The sequence below is a fragment of the Canis lupus genome, chromosome 2, assembly GCF_003254725.2.
Source record: "Canis lupus dingo isolate Sandy chromosome 2, ASM325472v2, whole genome shotgun sequence".
Taxonomy (NCBI): Eukaryota; Metazoa; Chordata; class Mammalia; order Carnivora; family Canidae; genus Canis; species Canis lupus.
In genome coordinates, this window is record NC_064244.1 from 20,389,192 (window position 1) to 20,393,868 (window position 4,677).

The following is a 4,677-nucleotide window of genomic DNA, read 5'->3' on the forward strand; positions in this document are numbered from 1 at the left end:
TAAGTATAAACACATACATGTATATATTTATATAGGCATATTTATAGATGTATGCAAATATTTAATACAATTTGAAGCAAACCATATACCTTGTTTTTCAATTTGGTTTTGTCATTCAAAACATATCTTGGATATTTTCCATATTGCCATATGCAAATTACTACATTCTTTTCTTTTAAAAAACATATTAGAATAATACATATGATTTAAGTTTAAACTATATATAAAGATTTATAATAGAAGAGACTCATCTCCCTCATATCCTCACCTCTATCCTTATTTCCTTAAAGGCAACCTTTTTTACCTGTTTCAGTCTTTGGTTTTCTGGTGGATAGCACCATATCATAAGTAACATGTTTATGCTTCTGTTTCTTAATTTATTGAGTTGAAATATTATCTATTGACATTCAGGTATGATAGATGACCATTTATCCTGCTAATATGGTTTTGTCTTTACCAATTCTAGACATTACCATAAATTTTCTAGTAAGACAGGTGAGCATTTAGTTCTGCCCTATATCTTCCCGGTGTGGCTCGATCTCTATTTCAGTTCCCCATCTGGTCACCTCAGCAGCCTCAGACACCACACATTAACTGTTCCTCTTTGCAGCAACCATAGGGAGTCCTTCTGACTTTGAAATGTAAGAATATTAGCAAGCCTATTCTTCTCTCAACATATCACCGCCTCACAACCCTTCCTTTCTCAGAATCTCTCAGCTCTTCTTTTACTTTGGTATTGTCAAGTGGATAATGTTTTCACCCTATTCTGTAACCATAATGATCTTCTGTGATTTGCTGGTACCTGTGGGTCATATACTGATTAGGACTCTTAGTAGCAAGTGACAGAAAACTCAGCTCATGCAAATGAAACAGTAAAGGAAATCCAGGGGAAAATGTGGCTTATGCAAAACTTAGCATTTTCAGGACCCGTTTTTTTCTCTACATCTCTAAAATTCTGCCCTGTGCTGGTTCCATCCTGGAAAAGCTCTCTCAAGGACACAAGATGTTGGCAGCTGCTCCAGTCTTATACTTTCTCAAGTTGAAATTGAGTTAATCAGTGAGAAGATGAGAAAGTTTCTTCCAAGCCAAATTTTGGGATTTATCCTGATTGGAACAATGTGTTCTCATGTATATCTTTGAACCCATCACTGTGATCAGCAGCTCTGGATGTTGATTACCTAACTCCCATTTCTGGAACCAGGCCCAAAGTTCTACCCAAAGGACAGAAGGAGTTCCCCAAAAGGAAATCAGGATACTGTTACCAAAAGAAAGGAAGGAAAAGATACTGAGGCACCAACCACAAATACCCACCCTAGACCACAAACTCTAATGTCTGTAGTGTTCTGTTTACATAAACTTGTGAACTGACTCCGTGAAACATACAGAGAGTGGCAGTTTCTGTGATCTAACAGTGATGTGATAAATTTTTTTAAATGTCAAGAGCCAAACAAAACACATCTTTAAGCCTAATTTTGCGTGAGAGTAACCACTATGCAACTCTTGGTCTGTATATTAATTCTAAAAGTTGAAAAAATTGGAATAGTACTTATATTATGATAGCTATGTAAACAGTTTTCATGGCAGAGCAAATTAATGTTTTCAAATTCTCTGGGGCCCTCATCACCTCTTGTATGGCACCCAAAGAGAATGTTCCCAGTGTCAAATTGCAAAGAGTCTCTCTCCTTACTCTCCTCCCATTGTTCAGAATCCAGCTGCATACTTGTACCATACTTTTAATGGCAGATGTTGCTGCCTACCCCACTGCCATTCCCTCATTCTTCCTTGCTAGGTTCTTTCTTTTCTTTTTCCTTGTTTATTGATGTTGGCAGTTCTCAAATGTCTTATGATCTATTTGTATTTTCACATGAGGGAAGAGTTTGAAGATTGGCAACTCTGTAAACGTTGATGAGACTCACTAACTTATGGGTTCACTTTAAGTGGACAGAAAACTCTTGGCTATAATGTCAGGGCTGAAATAAAGCAGCAGAAGGCCTTTATTCTTGGATAGTGACATCCAGGCTAGTTACCCTTGTTAGTTCTTTAGACAGTTCATCAAATAGTTTAGGCAAGAACTGATTAAGCAGGGTTTTTTTTTTAGTTAGTTAGTTAGTTAATTAATTAACTTATTTGACAAACAGAGAGAGAGATAGAGTAGGCAGAGGGGCAGGCAGAGGGGAAGGGAGAAGCAGGCTCTCCATTAAGCAGAGAGCTTGACTTGGAGGCTCAATCCCAGGACCCTGAGATCATGACCAGAGCAGACACCTTACTGATTGAGCCACTCAGGTGCCCCAATTAGGCAGTTTTTAAAGATATGTTTAAATAAGACCCTGACTCCACACCTTAACTTTTATTTATTTATTGTTTACTTACTTATTTTATTTATTCACCCACTCATTTTGTAGCCTGCTTGCTGGTACAGGAAGGTATAGGAAACTTGACTTTCTTTTTTCTTTCTTTCTTTTTTTTTTTTTTTTTTTTTTTTTGGTGTCTGATCCTATTTATTTTGTCACTCTTAGAAAATCTCATTTTCCACTGGACTCAGACTTAGAGGTAGAAGCTCTCAGAGAGGACAGCCTCCGTCTCTTGGCAATCTGTTCCTGGCGTTTTTCTTTGGCCTCCTTCATTCTCTTGGCCAAAAGTTTAGCATATTCTGCAGCCTCTTCCTTATTTTTCTTAGTACGCTATTTCTTCAAAGCAATACGCCGACGTTTGTGTTGGAGGACACGTGAAGTAACAAGACGCTGAATCTTGGGTGCTTTGGTTCTAGGTTTCTTACCTTCTTTGTTTAGGGGCTTTCTAACAATATACTGGTGGACATCGTCTTCTTTTGACAGATTAAAAAGCTTTCAGATTCTGCTGGCTCTTTTGGGCCCCAGGTGACGAAGCACAGTAGTATCAGTGAGCCCAGGAATATACTTCTCCCATTTTTTTCACAATAACCAAATTGAGAACACTGAGATTGGCATCCACAATGCAACCCCAAACAGATTTGCGCTTCCTCTCTCCAGTCCTCCTGGGTTGGTAGCAGGAATGCCCCTTACTCAGCAGCAGGCAGACGCAGCCATGGGTGAAGACACCCTGCTTCATGGGGAAGCCTTGTTTGTCATTGCCACCACTGATTCGCACCATGTAACCCTTCCATTCCTCGCCCAGAGCATCGGCAGCAACTTCTGTGGCCATATGCTTCTCATTAAAGGTATGCAGTTTGTGCTCATCATCCACTTCAATGAGTTTCCGGCAGCCAGTGGCTGGGAAAGAGATGTTCAGCTTCATCCTGAAGCAGCATACTGCCTCGGAGGCACCACGAAAAAGAGCAGAAACTTGATTTTCATAGACCTTCAATTAATCCCATATTTTCAGGCCTTCCCTTTTTTAATATATAATTTTTTTCCGTATTTTATTTGAGAGAGAGAGAGAGAGAGAGCATAAGTGGGGGAGGAGGGGTAGAGGGAGAAGCAGACTCCCCACTGAGCAGGGAGCCCGATGTGGGACTCAATCCCAGGATCTTGAGGTCATGACCTGAGCTGAAGGCAAACACTTAACCGACTAAGCCACCCCAAGTGTCCTTCAGGACTTTTCTTAAGTTCCATTGTACCTGTTGCCCAAGCCAAGAGGTTCCATGTGGTTGTATTATATGGCTGTTCCATGCTGGCTTTCTGTTTTTTTGTTGTTTTTTTTTTTCATTAATTAATATTTCATCTGATTTTTGTTTTATAGGAATTTATTGAGTTTTCTTTTTATGTTAATAGCCTTCTTCCTATTCTCTTTGTGAACTTAAGTCTTTAAAAAATTCCATTACTATTATCTTAATAATTTCTCAGAAAGAGGATATAAATACATGTGCTTAATTAGCCTACCATATTAAACCTGCAGTCTCTACATCATTCTTTTTGATAGCTGCATAATGTAAAATTGTCTGGATTTTTAAAATATATATTAACCTGTCTTCTACTAATTAGCAGTTAATTTTGTGATTCCAAATACTGCTGCAATGAATATTTCTGGATATATCTCTATGCATTGTATATCTGTAGAATAAATTTCTAGAGGTAGTGTGTTGGATTGAAGGCTGTTGGAAAGCTCCCCTTTGGAGCACGTGTGTAGTTTTGGAAAGTGATATTGTATAGTGATTAAATGCATGAACTCTGGGGCCAGGCTGCCTGGGCTCATAATCTTGGCTCTCTTCCTTAGCAATGCTGTGACCTTGGGCAAGTTACTTAAGTTTCTGTGTCTTGTTTTTCTAATGGGTAAAAATGAGAATTAATAATATCACCTTTCTCCTAGGGTTGTGAGGATTAAATGAGTTAATTTGTTGAGAATCATGACTGATAATAAACACTCAATAACCATTATCTGTTACTACTGTTATTTTAGGTAAGACTTAGCTACCATGCTAGCTAAAAAGAAGCCACTGCCCTGCATGGGCTGGAGCTGGCACTCTGGCCAGAGTTCCTGAGCACAGGACCAAGAAGAGAAGATACAAAAGGTCTGGGGAGGGCTCAGAGCTTTTTTGCCCAGGAGCCTACCAACTGTAGCCACTTGAAAGCTGCATTGTTAATTGCTGTCTCTCTAGTTTTAGACAGTGTTTGCCATATAGTTGAGTAAATAAATGAATGAGTGAATGAAACCAAGTTTAAGAATTATTTTTACTTCTTTTTAATTCCCTCTTGCCATCTG

At 38.8% G+C, this 4,677-nt stretch overlaps 1 pseudogene; it reads right to left on the reverse strand.

The window, feature by feature from the left end:
* Positions 1-2,457: 2,457 nt before the first annotated feature.
* Positions 2,458-3,301, reverse strand: LOC112658911 (40S ribosomal protein S6-like; annotated as a pseudogene).
* Between the last annotated feature and the right edge of the window lie 1,376 nt (positions 3,302-4,677).